Genomic DNA, 18,706 nt, shown 5'->3' on the forward strand with positions numbered 1-18,706 from the left:
ACAGATGTGGCACTTAAACGTCATAATTTCGGCAAGACAGGGCAAAAACCGTGTTTCAATGGGACTGAGGTTTGTCTGTCCGCTTTGCAGCAAAAGGCAGGACTAGATGACTAGATGTTGGGGGACACTAACCTCAACAATGCTGCTTCTTTGCTTTGCTCTGTTTTGAATTAATGTTAGGTTAATCAACGTTTTTGAATTGGTTTTGTCCTTATGAAAATCATTAGAATCAGAATCAAGTCAGCTTTGGAGAACTGACTGTTTCCACATGCTATCACATGCAGATCACAGGCCACTTCCTGAAGTTTTGTCAGGTGGGTCGACTGACAGCTGCCTCATTGTCTTTAAAGGTTAGCTAAGGGTTAGTTGGACCATCTGATGACACAAGACCCCCATGAAGGTTGGCCTGGTGATTTCTGGATTGTCAATGGTCTTTAGACGCATCTGTTCAAAACCTCACATAGTTCTCGTTTGTCCAGAAGGGGCTCCATTTGACCCCTTGACCTTTGTGTTCTTTTAAAGCTCAAGTTTCACATGTCACATGTGTGGCTTCTTAGACCTCGATGTGTGACCATCTGTTTTCTTCCAATTGTCCATTGTCTACCCTATATGGTCATGTTCCTTTCAGTTTTTCAATAAATACCTGATGCAAAGGAGGAGCAAGCAAGCATTTGTCGAGAGCATCCGAGAGGGCCATGTTGCTCTACAAGCTCCGACTTTGCTTCACTTCTGCGCAGAAGGCCTGAAAAATCATTTCTAACAGTCTCTGTGTCTTTCCTAAGTTATTAGGAACCTAACATTTGGTGCCGAGAAACCCGGGATCTCTCCAGATGTGACCTTGGAACGGCGTACGATCAAAGGAGGCCATCAAAGCTGTCGTCAGCGTTCCGACTTCAGGGACGGGCCCAGATTTGGTCCTGTGCTGTTTCAGGAAGTCCGGGTGACGAGATCCCCGAGCCGGGGAAGGCACTAAGGGACTGGTGAGACACCTCTTCTTAGTGAAATTCTGTGTATACTAACCGGGGGTTAGTGAAAAACGGTGATTGGCAGCGGGTCGGGGACCCGATTTTTGAAGTACAGGGGACTTTTAAAAATACTAGCCTACAGCAGTGCGTAAGACCAACATCTAACTCGGTCGAGGACCGGCTTTAAGATCAGGGATTTTAAAGTACAGAATAACGAGAGGAGGCGCGTGGTTAAGCTGAAACTTATGCTTAAATAATCTCTAAAAGATGCTTAGCTGGTATGGGGAGACGTCCCTGAAAAATAGGTAAAAAAAGTAATATCCTGAGCAGCACCTGAGCAGCACCTGAGCAGCACCTGAGCAGCACCTGAGCAGCACCTGAGCAGCACCTGAGCAGCACCTGAGCAGCACCTGAGCAGCACCTGAGGCTACCACCAGCCAGCAGCAGCAGAGGCTACCACCAGCCAGCAGCAGCAGAGGCTACCACTAGCCAGCAATAGCAGAGGCTACCACCAGCCAGCAGCAGCAGCAGGAGAGGCTACCGCCAGCCAGCAGCAGCAGAGGCTACCACCAGCCAGCAGCAGCAGAGGCTACCACCAGCCAGCAGCAGCAGAGGCTACCACCAGCCAGCAGCAGCGGCAGAGGCTACCACCAGCCAGCAGCGGCGGCTTCCACCAGCCAGCAGCAGCTGCGGCTTCCACCAGGCCAGCAGCAGGCCTCCAGCAGCCAGGCTACCCCAGGTAAGGCCTCCAGCAGCCAGGAAACAGTAGGCTCCTCTAGGCCTCGAGCAGCCAGTATCCAGGCCATATCAGGTCTATGTTTTTTGAAACGCCTGCCCAGACCAAAGGATGACAAAGACAACAGTAGCCCAGGGTTGGACAAAGCCACTGGATCGCAATGGCAAAGGGGCATCGGCTGGGAAGGCAACTTGTCAACTATGCCATATCCCGGAGGGCAAAGAAACCAAGGCTCTGGTCTGTAAGCGCTGCAAGAAGCATTATTGCATATCATGCCTAAAGAAAGATGAAGATGAATATGCGCCGTTGCGGAAACAAGGCTCTGGCGTTATGTGGTTTTGTCAGGACTGTGAGGAGGGCGTAGAGAAATGTATCGCTGCGGAACAGATGATGGAGGAGAAATGCCAGATAATCACCCAGCAGTTCAAAGACCAAATGAGTGAATGGGAGGCAAAGCTGGAGGTTAAATGTGACGAGAAGAGGGTCATCGAGCTTATACAGGAGAGTCTGAAGTCTGCGACGCAGGACGGAGTAAGTTATGCCGAAGTAGTGCGCAATGGTGAGCCAAAGGAACAATCTATTACATTCAACAATGTCCTAACAGAGCTAGACGAGAGGAAATCAAGGGAGAGAAATATCGTGGTGTTTGGTATGGATGACCAGGACTTGGATGATGCAGAGGAGCGACATAGGGTGGATCTGGACTTTGTGAAGGAAATGTTCAAAACGTGTAAGGTGCGAACGACTACAGCCTCGTTTGTGCGAGCGAGCAGGCTGGGGAAATTCGTCAGGAGTGAGGACGCAGAAGAGAGAAGGAGGAGAGGGAGACCTCTGCTGGTCACATTGCAGAACATGGAACTTAAGACCAACTTGTTCAAGAACATCTCTTTGCTGCACCAAAACGACAAGTTCAAGAAGACCAGTGTAGCAAATGACCTCACAAAGGCGGAGAGGGAAAAGGAGAGGGAGTTATATGAAGAGGCAAAGGAGAAACAGAAGAAGTCGACAGAAGGTCATATCTTCAGAGTCCGTGGCCCCCCCTGGGCTAGGCGGGTGGTGAAGATGTCAAAATCTAATGAGTGACTGCCCGCTACATCCAAGGGGCATAGGGTCAGCAGAACACCTGCATTAGAAAACATTACATGCATGTATACAAATGCTGATCAGTTGTTTAACAAAATGCATGAGCTCACTGCCCGTTTGAAATCCATGCCTCTCATACATATTATGGGGATTACTGAGGTCAAGCCTAAAAGCAAGAAACAAAAATTGAACCCAGGAGACTTTAGTCTGGATGATACTAATGAGTATTTTAACTGCCATAAATATTATTTGTCAGTATTTTATTTGTTTTATTATTTCTGCAAGAGATATGGGATTTATTTCCAGCAGTATTGTATTGTTTTTTGTATTTATGGGTAGGAACCTTTCTTCACGCTCTGTGTTGCGCAGGGACACTTTAAGTAAGCGGAAGCTCTTGCAGCAGGTGATGTGAAGCAGCACTTGTCATGCTGCATAAGTTACGTGAAAGTTTAAGGTTTAAAGATAAAGTTTAAAGGATTAAGTTTAAAGGAGAAAGCTTTTTGTTTTTTGAGAACTTTTTGAGAAAGAAACATTTTTTGTGAAGATTTTTGGTTTTTTGAAGAAGACTCATTTCCCTCTGGTAATGTGCAGCCAGCGAGGTATGTCTTATTTACGTTCATATGTGCGTCGTGCATAATTGATTTGCATAATTAATTGGCAGGATTTTCGTGGCCTTCCACAGCTGTGTTTATTCTGTTTATTGTATATTGTTTATTTTGTCAATTATGTATTTAAATAGTTTGACGGTGGCGATGATGGTAGCGATGATGGTGGCGATGATGGTGGCGATGATGGTGGCGATGGTGTTGGTGATACAAGGAGAGTGAAGAATAAAGCCATCTGTAATTTGAAGAACCGTGGTGTCGTGTGTTTCCTGGAGGGAGTGATAGTCAAACTCGGACCTGCTTGAAGTTTCCCTACCTGCCTGACGTGTCCATCGGCTCATCAAGACGGGAAAAGCAGATAAGCCACTGTTAAACATTGAGGACACACATGTTCATCAGTTTTTTCATAAAGACGTCCATAAGCCAGATACTAAAGTTTGTGTCTGAAGTGTGACATAAGAACTGAAAAAACTACAAGAGAATGTGTAAAGCCTTATAACAATAACAGTGTTTCACGTGACATAAGGTCATCATTGTAATTGATTTATTAGTATTTGGTTTATATTGATTATTTGAGCATAAAAAGGGTTATTCATTAACTTTCGTAACGAAGTAAATATTGTTTTTTGTTTGCATAAAAGCATGCTGACATTTTAAGGGAAATATTTTATGCCACTTAATTCAAGTGTTGCAAAGGACATTTTGTCACTGTAATTTACTTTATATTTTTCAAGGCTTTGTATTTTCCTTTAAAGGGTTGATTCTAAAAGATAGTGACCCTTATTTAGTTTAGCTTATTCACCAGAGTATTTTTTGTTAACATTCTTATTGGTCACTACTATGCTTATGTGAGACAAGTAATTTAATACAAAATGTCACAAGGAAGTAAAGAGTCTCTGTATGCAGTACCTGCAGAGCAGACGTTTGAGTCTAATATTTTACAACCAGCAGTACAGCCTGAAGAATCCGGAGAGCCTCGTAGAAGTGAAAGAGCCCGTACACTAACCGAAAAGGGCCAGGAGCTCCATAAAGATAAAACAAAAGGGCTGCTACTTCGCTTTGACAGCATTTATGAACGCTGGAAGGCTTTAACTAAGGTGGCTAAAAAATCTGTGATTAAAAAAGATCCCAGTGTCATCCTACAAGAACACATTATCACCATTCAGAAGGAATTAACCGAACTGAATACTGTTTATGATGAATATCGAAGGATTGACAGCCCACCTTTCGACATGCGCCGCAAGCTGGACAATTGTACATCAGTCACCAAGATTGTTGCACAAAATGCTCAGTCTCAAATTCAAGGAACAAAAGAGGAGCTGATTTGGCCTGATGCTGGCTCTGTATTTGCATCCTCTGCTTCCAGTGTTTCACATTCAGCCTCTAAGTGTTCTAAAGCACATTCCATTAACTCTGCTATGTCCTCAGTTAAAAGACAAGAAGCTGCTGCTGAATATGCTGCCACACGAGCTGTACTGAAGATCATGGCTGAGCAAGAGTGCCATCAAGAGAAACTACAAAAACTTGAAGCTGAGAATGCGCTGATAAATGCAGAACAGGAAGCAGCTGCATCGACGCGTCGTCTTCAAGGAGAAAAGGAAGAGACCGAACGTAAGATTGAAAAAGAGAGGCAAGAGGCTGCACTCCTGAAGAAACAGCAAGAAGAGAATGCTGAAAGAAAACGGTCTGTAGAAGACTTGAAAAGAGAGCTTGAGCGTTTGGAGGAGCTGAAAAAGCTTAATGCAGCCAAAGCAAGGCTTCAAGTTTACAATGAAAATGAGGTTTATCCAGAACAGGGACTTAAACCACAGAATTCTGAACTTCCAAGAGTGGAGCAAGCATCTGATCTACTGAACCCTGTGAACCAATACACACAATCACCAAGAGATGTAGCTCCCAGACATGTGCCTCAAGATGACACGGGACAGCTTGTGAAGGTTTTGGCTGAAGCTATAACAGCAAATAGGCTTCCCATTCCAGAGCCTACAATCTTTAGTGGAGAGCCACTCAAGTTTAAACATTGGAAGTCATCCTTTCAGACGCTAATTGAGAGGAAAAATATTCCAACTACGGAGAAAATTTTCTTCCTTCAGAGGTATGTTGGAGGAGCAGCTAAGGAGGCCTTAGAGGGCTATTTTTTGACTGATTCTGAAGATTCATATTACGCTGCGTGGGATCTGCTCAATGAACGATATGGTCAGCCTTTTGTTATCGCTAAAGCCTTTCGAGACAAACTACATGCATGGCCAAAAATAGACTCACGAGTAAGTGCTGATTTAAGGAAGTTTGTGGATTTTTTGCGCAGTTGTGAATCTGCTATGGCTCACAATGAGTGTCTAAATATTCTCAATGATGGAATGGAGAATCAAAGACTAGCTGCCAAACTACCTGACTGGTTAAGTACTGGATGGAATCGAAGAGCCACACAATACCAAATGGAACACGGGAGGTTCCCAAGCTTCGGTTACTTTGTGACATTCCTGTCAATGGAAGCTAGTATTGCGTGCAACCCTATAACCTCTTACCATGCATTACGGCAGAGTGAACCTGACAAAGCAAAGACCAAGAACCAAAACATAGTGGCCTCCAAAAAGCAAACTGTCAAGGCATTCACCACCAACAGCAGTGAAAGGAATGTGGACACATGTGTGTTTTGTAAGAAAACAGGACATCTCTTACACAAGTGTTTTAAGTTCAGTGGAAAGCCAGTTTCTGACCGAGTCAAATTTATTCAGAGTGAGAGACTGTGCTTTGGCTGTTTAAGTTCTGGTCATCAATCAAAACAGTGTAGTAACCGGATGGTCTGTGACACCTGTTCAAAGCGTCATCCCACATGCCTACACGAAGATCGCTCAAAACAAGAACAAGAAACGAAGAGAGAACAAGCTAAAGAAATAAGTAACAGTAAGGAAAGAAAGCCACAGTCATCACAACAGGAGATTACCAAGGAAATCACATCCAACAGAGTTGTGCAAGAGGGCAACAGTACCCAAACTTCGGCAATCATACCGGTCTATGTGTCAACACCAAGTGACCCAAGCAAGGAAGTTCTCGTCTACGCTCTGCTAGATTCACAAAGCGACTCTTCATTCATTCTTGAGGAAATAGCAGATGTTCTAGACACAAAAACAGAACAAGTGAAACTCAAACTATCTACAATGTCGTCAAAAAGGACAATTGTGTCCTGTAAAAGACTCAAAGGTTTACAAATAAGAGGGTTATACTCAACCAAGAAGATCACAGTGCCAACAGCTTACACTCGTGACTTCATCCCGGCGAATCGGTCACATGTCCCAACTCCAGAGACCGCCAAGGCATGGCCTCATTTAGAGCATCTTGCAGAACACATCGCTCCGCAAATGCAATGTGAGATTGGTCTGCTGATCGGGTACAACTGCCCACAAGCCTTAATGCCTCGAGAAGTTGTATGTGGGGAGGAAAACCGACCTTTTGCACAGAAAACCGATCTAGGTTGGAGCATAGTAAGCTATGGTGACCCATGTGAACACGAAGGTGACGCAATTGGAGTAAGTCATCGCATCATTGTAAAGCAAGTGACACCTGAAACAAACCCAACAGTCAAGCTCAAGGGTGAAGTTCACTATCTCTGCAAGACTCGGATCAAGGAAGTGATCACTGCAGATGATATCCTCAGGGTGCTAGAGTCGGATTTCAGTGAGAGAGTTGGAGAAGAGGTAACTGTTTCTCAGGAAGATCTCCACTTCTTGACCAAGCTGAAGGATGGAATCACACACAAGCAAGACGGTCATTTTGAAATGCCTTTACCTTTCAAACAAGACAGACCAAATCTACCCAATAATAAGTCATGTGCTGTTCAGTGTCTGGTGGGCCTGGAACGTAAGTTCAAGAGAAACGAAAAGTACTACACAGACTACGTGAACTTCATGGAAGACATTATTTCTCGAGGGGATGCAGAGAAGGTCCCAGACGAGGAACTCGACAAGCAACCTGCCTGGTATATTCCCCACCATGGGGTATATCACCCTCAAAAACCTGGTAAGATTCGGGTCGTGTTCGATTGTTCAGCAAGGTACCAAGACACGTCCTTAAATGAACACCTGCTTACTGGGCCAGAGCTCACAAACACCTTGGTGGGAGTGCTTTGCAGATTTCGCAAGGGCCCAGTTGCGATTATGTGTGATGTGGAACGAATGTTTCATCAATTCCATGTGAACCCTGAAGATCAAGACTACCTGAGGTTCTTATGGTGGGAGAACGGGAATCTAGAGTCTCCACCATCAATTTTTCGGATGAAAGTCCATCTTTTTGGTGCAGCCTCCTCACCTGGCTATGCCAATTTTGGTCTTAAACATCTAGCTGCTGAAGGACAGGATCGATTTAACCAGAGCACCGTTAAATTCATCCAAAGGAATTTTTATGTAGATGATGGACTAATAAGTGTAACGTCTGATGCTGAAGCAATCCAGCTTGTCAAGGATGCTAGAGAGCTCTGCAGCACAGGCATGCTTAGACTGCACAAGTTCATTTCAAACAGCACAACGGTACTGAAATCAATACCGAAGGAAGAGTGTGCGGAAAGTGTGAAAGACCTGGATATGGCCTTAGGAGAGCCGCTCATGGAAAGAGCTCTTGGCGTTCAGTGGTGTGTGTCCTCTGATGACTTCCAGTTTAGAATCACTGTTAAAGAACACCCACTGACCAGAAGAGGAGTGCTTTCCACTGTAGCTTCCATCTACGACCCGTTGGGGTTCGTAGCGCCATTCATCCTCCTTGGAAAGCTGATCTTACAACAACTGTGTCGAGACAAAGCAGGTTGGGATGAACCACTTCCTGAGGAGCTCAGAGCACAGTGGGAATCGTGGCTACGAGATCTTCAGAACCTGTCTGAGGTGAAGATTAACAGGTGCTACATTCCAGCAACTTTCACAGACGTCAAACAGTACGAGATTCACCATTTCGCAGACGCCAGCGTCACAGGTTACGGCGAGTGTTCGTATCTCAGAGCAATCAACACAGATGGTGAGGTCCATTGCTCGCTAGTCATGGGGAAAGCTCGCGTTGCCCCCACCAAGGTAACCACAATACCGCGGCTTGAGTTATCAGCAGCAGTAGTAGCAGCCAGGACCAGTGTTATGCTCAGAAATGAGATTGAAATTGATGGTCTTCAAGAACATTTTTGGACAGACTCGAAGGTCGTTCTTGGATATATTAATAATGACGCCAGGCGGTTTCATGTGTTTGTGGCGAACAGAATCCAACGAATCAAGTCCACTACAGATCCCAAGCAATGGCAGTTTGTCAAGTCCGAAGATAATCCTGCGGATCATGCTTCGAGAGGCCTAACAGCAGCTCAGCTTGTCGCTTCCAACTGGTTTTCTGGACCAGACTTTCTTTGGGAAAAGGAGCTGCCCACAAGTGCTGTGATGGTGGGAAAGATTATGGACAATGATCCAGAACTACGGAAGGTCCAAGTGCTCAATACCAAAGCAACAGAAGACAGGACGTTGCTAGACCGCTTGTCAAAGTTTTCTGACTGGAAAAGAGCTGTCAAGGCCATCGCTCGTCTCAAGCACCTTGCTAAGCAGATTAAGGGTCTCAAACCTAAAACAAGTGACGTCACAAGCATTGAGGAAAGACAGGAAGCAGAGTTTTTCATAATGAGGTTGGTCCAAACACAAGCATTCAGCAGTGAAATAAAAGGCATAAAACAATGCAAGGAAGTAAAACAAGATAAAACAAACAAGCTATACCAACTAAGCCCATTTGTGGATGAGTACGGTGTTCTCAGGGTTGGAGGACGTTTGACGAGGTCCAGTCTTCACCCGCATGTCAAGCATCCTGTAATTCTGCCAAGGGCAAGCCATGTGTCGTCCTTACTGATCAAGTATCACCACGAGAAGGTGCATCATCAAGGAAGAGGGATAACTGCTAATGAGTTGCGATCCAAAGGAATCTGGATCATAGGATGCAGCAGTGCAGTTGCCTCGCACATCTTCAAGTGCACAAAGTGTAGAAGGTACAGAAGGAACACACAAGACCCAAAGATGGCAGATTTGCCAGAAGACAGAATGGAAACGACACCTCCATTCACATATTGTGGCATAGATTGCTTTGGACCGTTTTATGTGAAGGAAGCCAGAAAGGAACTGAAGAAGTACGGTCTTCTTTTCACTTGTATGTGCTCAAGAGCTATACATATTGAAATGCTGGATGATCTCACAACAGATGCTTTCATCAATGCATTACGTGCATTTATTGCAATACGTGTAAAACGTATTGACGTAAAAAAAAAATTAACGTAAAAAAAGTGTAAAACAGCTGAGGTGTGATCAAGGCACCAACTTTGTAGGTGCAAAGAGAGAGTTCCTGAAGGCAATGATGAACCTGGATCATGAACAGCTGAAAGAACATGGATGCGAGTTCATAATGAACACCCCATCAGCAAGCCACATGGGAGGCGTGTGGGAGCGCCAAATAAGGACAATCAGAAGTGTTCTGACAGCAATCCTCGATCAGTCTGCAAAAAGACTTGACAGTGCCTCGCTTAGAACCTTTTTGTATGAAGTCATGGCTATTATAAATAGCAGACCTCTGACAGTAGAGCACTTAAATGATCCAACAAGTCTTCGACCCCTCACTCCCAACCACATCCTCATGATGAAATCCAGCATAGTGGTTCCCCCTCCTGGTGAATTTGTGAACGAGGATCTATACCTACGTAAGAGATGGCGTCAGGTGCAGTTCTTGGCAAACGAATTCTGGATGAGATGGAAGAAGGAGTATCTCCTTAACCTTCAACAAAGGCAAATATGGCAGAAGGATAAGAGAAATACAAAGGTCAACGATATTGTCATCCTTTGTGAGGACAGTTCTCCAAGAAGCCAGTGGAGACTGGCAAGAGTAACTGAGGTGTTTCCCAGCACTGATGGAAGGGTCAGAAAAGTAAAGCTGCTGATTAGTGACTCAAGCTTAGATAATAAGGGAAAACGCACCAGTAAGCCAATCTACCTTGATAGGCCTGTACAGAAGATTGTTCTATTGCTTGAAGCAGATTGAGTGTCATGGTCATTCTTTTCATGCAAAAGAGTTGAGTTAAAGTGTGAAGTGAAATCACTATATTTGTGATTTGGTGGGAGTTTAACTGCCATAAATATTATTTGTCAGTATTTTATTTGTTTTATTATTTCTGCAAGAGATATGGGATTTATTTCCAGCAGTATTGTATTGTTTTTTGTATTTATGGGTAGGAACCTTTCTTCACGCTCTGTGTTGCGCAGGGACACTTTAAGTAAGCGGAAGCTCTTGCAGCAGGTGATGTGAAGCAGCACTTGTCATGCTGCATAAGTTACGTGAAAGTTTAAGGTTTAAAGATAAAGTTTAAAGGATTAAGTTTAAAGGAGAAAGCTTTTTGTTTTTTGAGAACTTTTTGAGAAAGAAACATTTTTTGTGAAGATTTTTGGTTTTTTTGAAGAAGACTCATTTCCCTCTGGTAATGTGCAGCCAGCGAGGTATGTCTTATTTACGTTCATATGTGCGTCGTGCATAATTGATTTGCATAATTAATTGGCAGGATTTTCGTGGCCTTCCACAGCTGTGTTTATTCTGTTTATTGTATATTGTTTATTTTGTCAATTATGTATTTAAATAGTTTGACGGTGGCGATGATGGTAGCGATGATGGTGGCGATGATGGTGGCGATGATGGTGGCGATGGTGTTGGTGATACAAGGAGAGTGAAGAATAAAGCCATCTGTAATTTGAAGAACCGTGGTGTCGTGTGTTTCCTGGAGGGAGTGATAAGTATAATATGTTTTCAAGGAACATTGAGAATGATATTGGTAGAGGCCTGCTGCTATACACACACAAATCCCTAGAGGTCACTGAAGTAACATTCAGGACTGAATTTCAAGAAAGCATGTTTGTTGAGATTAAGGGCCCGATTTACTAAGATCCTAAATAAAGAGTACTAAATTGCGTGTGCACTGAAAAAGTTTGCGCGTGCTGTTGTTGCGTGTGTAACCAGCATGAAAAATCAGGTTACTAATCCTGTATTTGTCATTTAGACAGTTCTAGTAAACACCCAGTAGGTGGCAGTATTTCCCTGTTAGTGGTTGTACCCCTTCGTGAACGTGAACCTAGGTCAGGTTATCGCGTGAAGTTTGCACCTGAGAGTAGACGCCATTTCTCTCATACACGAGGCAGACAGCAGCAGAGCAGGTCATACCAGGCGAATCGGATGACCAAACAGAGCAAACCTGAAGCAAAGAGTAGCAGAGAGCCGTGGATAACAACAGAGACGTCCGCAGTCAGCCCGGTAGTCACGGGCGAATCCAGGTCCGACCGATAAGCTGTGAACCGAGGGGGGAAACTCCCTTTGAGGGTAAAATACATGGAGCTCCGGTGAGTTAGCACACAGTTAGCTTATAGTTCGGTAGCTGTTCGGATGGTAAAAATGCATTTATTGTGCCATTAGCTTGGGTTAAGTTGGTCTATATTGCTTAAAATATGCCATATGAAGTCTCCCAATGTTTTTCAGTTACTTTTGTGCATTTTCTACCGTTGTTTATTGTTGTAAAAAGATCGCTAGCTTAAAATGCTAATTGCTAAGCTAAAGCGAAGTTTCCATGTGGTTGCAACTGAGAAAATGCAGTTATTCATTTTTTTATACCATTCAATCTGCTTTATTTATGTTATTAGCCACTTCAAATGGTAGTAGCACCATTCAGGGTGTGGTATAGTTCATTTATTGATGAAGAAATTGCACTTTAAGGTATGAAAACTGTAATTAATTTCATGTTGAAGAGTTAAATATTAAAAAGGTGAATTCAAATAGTTAAAAAAGTAATGATAAAAGATAAATAGAGGTTTAAGAAGATACATTAAGCATGTGTCTGTTAAAAAAATACTATTGTTGATATGAATAATTGATTGCATCCATGGTTAAAACTAATTGTTTTCATTAATAATTAATTCATGGTGTTTTAATGTATTTCCTTAATTTTTTGGTGATATACTTTTCATGTGTGAGCTGAGAAAATGATGAGTACTCATAGGAAACCGAGACAGAATCGGATTACGTTTCTTACACCTATACACTTTCTTCACTTTCAGGTTGGTTTTTTTTCTTTGCTAGTTTGAAACTGCTGTACGAGAAATACAGAAAGAGACGATTGAGATGGCGAGCCCAGCCAAACGATTCTGAAGAGAAAGAGACGATTGAGATGGCGACCCCAGCCCAACGAGTTTGAGAGAACGTGAGAGAGTTGGAGCTGCAGTGTGGCCAGCTGCAGAACCTACCTTCCTCATTGAATCCGGATCATCTGAATCTCACATAGCGAGAGCAGATAAGATACACACATACTCCTCACCTACCCGGGTAGTAGTTATAACAGAAAAGACTGAAGACAAAAAAATCTCAGTTGACACAAATACACAGAACATACACATTGGATCCTCCGAGAGGAATCACCAGACCTGAGCAGGAGAGCTCAGTGTCCCAGGACTCTTTCTTTTTCTTGCGTTTTATTTTTTTCTTGTTGTTTTCGAGCGCTTTGCGGTGGGTAAACGTGCACAACCCATATGTGAATGTTTATTTTGTTTTTCATTGATATTAAAATATCACCTGTTCAAGCCACTCCTCTTTTTGAGTCATTACAACTCCTTACCCGAACCTAGAGATGTGAGTAACCATTATTTCTTAAATCTAGGACTAAAGGTGCTACACATAGTTTGCAGGTGATCAACTAAGATTGCGTGCGCAATTGATAACAGGTGCAAACAGCAGTATTTAAATGAGGTGTTGCGTGTCTTAAGGTTTGCGAGCGCAAACTCTGCGCTCTGCTTCCTAGGAATCTGTTCCCCCTGGTGGCTAAATTGAGCCATAGGGAGTTTCCATGGCTCAAACAGGAGGGAGTAAGGGTATGGTACATCACAAGGATTAAATACTAAATACCCTTTAAAATGTTTTTGTAGGAGCTGTCCGACATGTTGCAGATACAACATGAAGGGACCTATCCATTTGAAGTTATCCATATGGATTTCATTCTTGGATTGAACTAATGGCCTGTTAAATTAAGGCTCAGGAAAACCATGGCCTGAATGCCGGCCATTAGTTGAACTGTACATGACGAACGTTCAAAGTTCTTGTGAGTTGCTGTTTCTTCCTCTCCCTCTCCTAAGCAGGAACTGCTGAAATGGGTGACCAGATCCTGAGTCGAGTGGTGAAAGGTCATCACTCCGTCAGGACGGGCCCTTTTGCTGTCCAGATCAGGACACCGGCAGCAGTAAAAGGCTGCTGAACGATCTACTGTGTTCACCAGTTGCAGTGAAAGCTAGCGGGGAAATGTTCCAGGCCCTGAGTAGGCGGGAAGTCGGACGGTATCGACACCTTTGTCCGCTGAAGAACTCACCTGACGCCTACTCATCTGCCACGGCCTGAAGAAGATGACTAGCCAAACTGACTTGCGACAACAAGCTGGAGAGGAATCCGAGAGAGATGGAATGAACTTTCTCACTACTGAGTCATGCTGACATATTGACTGAAATTATGACCTGTATGTTTACGATGACACTAGAGTGTTTCATTTTGTTTACTGTGTAGTTTCATAAGAACAAACAGGAGGGAAATGTTAGACTAGATGACTAGATGTTGGGGGACGCTAACCTCAACAATGCTGCTTCTTTGCTTTGCTCTGTTTTGAATTAATGTTAGGTTAATCAACGTTTTTGAATTAGTTTTGTCCTTATGAAAATCATTAAAATCAGAATCAAGTCAGCTTTGGTGAACTGACTGTTTCCACATGCTATCACATGCAGATCACAGGCCACTTCCTGAAGTTTTTTCAGGGGGGTCGACTAACAGCTGCCTCATTGTCTTCATCTGGAAAGGTATCCCTGCTAAAAGGGAATATGCCTGTTGTTTTAAATCCTGAGATGATGTTCCTCGGTGTCATTGCTGACATGAAAGCTTCCTTCACAAGTCCTGGAATGTCATATATTGTTGCGGTTTTACCAGGGTTTGTACGCATCCAACCATCCATGGCTCTATTGTAGTAGGTCTTCAGTGGTCCATAGACTGTTTTGTCTAAGGTTTGCAAGCGACGGGAGGTGGCAGAGTGAGCATGACAACACCATTTTCCTTTGCAGTTTTCACAGCCTTCAGTGAAATGTGAGATTCATGATTATCAAGAATCAGCAGAACTGGGTGATCAATAGAGCAGTTTGTGTGACGTATGAAGTGCTCCAGAAAGATGACAAAGGCTTCTTCATTCATCCATCCAGATTTTGTTGCTTGACCTATGACCTATGTTTGTCTAACTGTGAACATAATTCATCCTTTTATGTAACAATAAGTGTTGCTGATTACTCTTTCTTACTTCATGCGGTTTATTAACACAATTAATGGAGATGCCGGGGATTGAACCTGGGGCCTAAATACATGCAAAGCATGCACTCTACCACTGAGCTACATCCCCTTCTATGGGTGGTCCTGAGAGGAAAGTAGTCAGGTGGGATATCCAGCCCTGTATCCAGTGTAATTCACCTCTTTATTTCTATCTCTCCAAAATCCAAACCTGATGGATGAATGTTGAAATGTGAAAATTCAGATTTTTCACAAAAGCCATGCTGCGATGGCCGGGAATCGAACCCGGGTCAACTGCTTGGAAGGCAGCTATGCTCACCACTATACCACCATCGCACAGATGTGGCACTTAAACGTCATAATTTCGGCAAGACAGGGCAAAACCGGGTTTCAATGGGACTGAGGTTTGTCTGTCCGCTTTGCAGCAAAAGGCAGGACTAGATGACTAGATGTTGGGGGACGCTAACCTCAACAATGCTGCTTCTTTGCTTTGCTCTGTTTTGAATTAATGTTAGGTTAATCAACGTTTTTGAATTAGTTTTGTCCTTATGAAAATCATTAGAATCAGAATCAAGTCAGCTTTGGAGAACTGACTGTTTCCACATGCTATCACATGCAGATCACAGGCCACTTCCTGAAGTTTTGTCAGGTGGGTCGACTGACAGCTGCCTCATTGTCTTTAAAGGTTAGCTAAGGGTTAGTTGGACCATCTGATGACACAAGACCCCCATGAAGGTTGGCCTGGTGACTTCTGGATTGTCAATGGTCTTTAGACGCATCTGTTCAAAACCTCACATAGTTCTCGTTTGTCCAGAAGGGGCTCCATTTGACCCCTTGACCTTTGTGTTCTTTTAAAGCTCAAGTTTCACATGTCACATGTGTGGCTTCTTAGACCTCGATGTGTGACCACCTGTTTTCTTCCAATTGTCCATTGTCTACCCTATATGGTCATGTTCCTTTCAGTTTTTCAATAAATACCTGATGCAAAGGAGGAGCAAGCAAGCATTTGTCGAGAGCATCCGAGAGGGCCATGTTGCTCTACAAGCTCCGACTTTGCTTCACTTCTGCACAGAAGGCCTGAAAAATCATTTCTAACAGTCTCTGTGTCTTTCCTAAGTTATTAGGAACCTAACAATTAACTTGGACATCAGTGCTTTTCTGGACTTCAGGGTGAATTATGACCTGGACTGTCTGCGTGAAATTCCGAAGGTGGCAATGTGGCATAACTCCTACTAACCTTTAAACAGAGAGGGTAAATTTGATTAGCCAGAATAAAGCGTTTAAATTCATGGGCTGACTGTAAACTGGATATATATTTATTCACCCTTAGTTGAAACAACCAGATTTCAGGATCCTGCTCCTTTGAGCCCCACTGGATCAATCTTGCCGGATTGCTTTTAAACAATGGTGTCCTGAGGGTTAGAGATGAGTCTATATACAATCAATGGCCATTTTTTTATTAGGTATACCTTGCTAGTACTGGGTTTGACGCTCTTTTCCCTTCAAAACTGCATTAATCCTTTGTGGCATAGATTTAACAAGATACTGGAAACATTTCTCAGAGAGTTTGGTCCATATTGACATGATGGCATAACGCAGTTGCTGCAGATTTGTCGGCTGCACATCCATGATGTGAATCTCCCATTCCACCACATCCCAAAGGTATTCTATAGGTTTGAGATCTGGTGACTGTGGAGGCCATTTGAGGACAGTGAACTCATTGTCATGTTCAACAAAGCGGTCTGAGATGATTCAGGCTTTATGACACGTTGCGTTAACCTGCTGGAAGTAGCCATCAGAAAATGAGTACACTGCGGTCATAAAGGGATGGACATGGTCAGCAACAATGAACGGGTAGGCTGTGGTATTGGCACAATGCTAAATTGGTACTGATGGGCTCAAAGAGTGCCAGGAAAATATCCCCCAAACCACTACACCACCACCACCAGCATTAACCGTTGATACAAGGCAGGATGGATCCATGCTTTCTTGTTGTTTATGCCAAATTCTGACCATACCATCCGAATGTCGCAGCCGATGTTGAGACTCATCATACCATGCAAACTTTTTTCAAACTTCTGTTGTCCAAATTTGGTGAGCCTGAGTGTAGTCTCAGTTTCCTGTTCTTAGCTGTCAGGAGTGGTACCCAGTGTGGTTCTGCTGCTGAGGCCCATCCGCCTCAAGGTTCGACGTGTTGTGCGTTCAGAGATGCTCTTCGGCATACCTCAGTTATAACGAGTGGTTGTTTGAGTTACTGTTGCCTTTCTATCAGCTACAACCAGTCTGGCCATTCACTTCTGACCTCTGGCATCCACAAGGCATTTGCCCCCAAGGAACTACCGCTCATTGGATATTTTCTCTTTTTCCGACCATTCTCTGTAAACCCAAGAGAGGTGTTTGCGTGAAAATCCCAGTAGATTGGCAGGTTCTGAAATAGTTTGAAATAGACCAGAGATTGTTTCTTATCATAGTCTGCTTCGTCTGGACCTGTCAAACTCATCTTGAAAAGACCAAAAAATGTGAAACGTCCCTGCCGTGTGCATTGGCGCCTGTAATCCAAGTTATTAAAAGCATCTTTTTTCCATCCATAAGTGGTAGTGTGGCCGAGCGGTCTAAGGTGCTGGATTAAGGCTCCAGTCTTGGAAGAGGCGTGGGTTCAAATCCTACCACTGCCATCAAGGCTTCAAAGATATGTTGATGTCTACATGTTACATCAAATACTAAACTTTCTTTGGCACGGCAGGGATGTTTCACACTCATCTGTCTTTTGAGATGAGTTTGACACGTCCAAACGAAGTAGACTATGATAAGAAACAATCTCTGGTCCATTTAAAGTGGATCAAATGTCCATGTTCTGATAGCAGGCTGAGATTCAACATGGGAACAATTTTTAGTTAACAAACCTATGAGTGGATGGAGACTTGAGATCACCTTTGTTGTGAATTGACATGAAAGCGGGAAAAATACAGGGAAATTAACTGAAGAGAAAAAGCAGCGTTTTTCCATCCATAAGTGGTAGTGTGGCCGAGTGGTCTAAGGCGCTGGATTTAGGCTCCAGTCTTGAAAGAGGCGTGGCTGCCCGTCGCTGCGTACCCTACAGCGTAGGCTATGGCGTCGACTTAACGTGGAACCATAAATCATGCTTCATTCGTAAAGACTGCACTGGGCTTTAAATTTGCGCGCAGCCCGCTGGTGAAATGAGAAGTATTATTCCGTAATAATTGGACCTAAACAGTGAAGCTGAACGTCACATAATCTGAACAGTTCAAATTCCAGTTCATGATCTGCAGAATGAACAAGTTCACGTTCAAGTTCTATATTTTCAAATATGTTGCGTTCAGTTCAACGTTCTCACAGAAATTAATGTGTTCAATGAATGCGTTCATTTGAACTCGTTCATGCACAACACTGATCATTACAGGTGTTACATTTGCACATAAGCAAAAGACCAACAAGAACATTTGTAGAAGGTTTTTTAATATTTCAGAAGTTGCACAGCATGAGATAATGAATTTTTCCGAAGAATTTAACACGCTTTCTATGGGTTTGTTTCGGGGGTACAACGCGCGTCAGCTTTCCAGCCGTCTCATTGGTTATTGGTCAACATTTTATCAACTTTCCAGCCCTCTCATTGGTCAATGGTCAACATTAAATCAACTTTCCAGCCGTCTCATTCGTCAATGATCAGCATTAAATCAACTTTCCAGCCGGCCGATCCGAAGGCGCCTGTTAGGCTCCAGTCTCGGAAGAGGGGTGGGTTCAAATCCCACCACTGCCATCAAGGCTTCAAAGATATGTTGATGACTGCATGTTATATCAAATACTAAACCGTCTTTGTGATGATCGTTGTTTTGGTAAAAACAACAAATATTGACTGTTACAGGAATCTTTCTGAAACTATGTATACGCTGTCATTCCTTAAATTGTGCGATCGGCATAGTCCACTGCAGCTCTGGGCTCAAACAATCCACCAT

The 18,706-nt window shown here is 43.5% G+C and overlaps 2 non-coding genes across 2 annotated transcripts; one reads left to right on the plus strand and one right to left on the minus strand.

Annotated features, from left to right (window-relative positions):
* Nucleotides 1–14,996: 14,996 nt before the first annotated feature.
* trnag-ucc (transfer RNA glycine (anticodon UCC)) lies at nt 14,997–15,068 on the minus strand. The gene has a single exon. It is a non-coding gene; the product is annotated as a tRNA-Gly (tRNA).
* Nucleotides 15,069–17,325: 2,257 nt separating this feature from the next.
* On the plus strand, nt 17,326–17,407 carry trnal-aag (transfer RNA leucine (anticodon AAG)). The gene has a single exon. It is a non-coding gene; the product is annotated as a tRNA-Leu (tRNA).
* Nucleotides 17,408–18,706: the final 1,299 nt, after the last annotated feature.

Source organism: Cololabis saira, chromosome 10, assembly GCF_033807715.1.
Source record: "Cololabis saira isolate AMF1-May2022 chromosome 10, fColSai1.1, whole genome shotgun sequence".
NCBI lineage: Eukaryota > Metazoa > Chordata > Actinopteri > Beloniformes > Belonidae > Cololabis > Cololabis saira.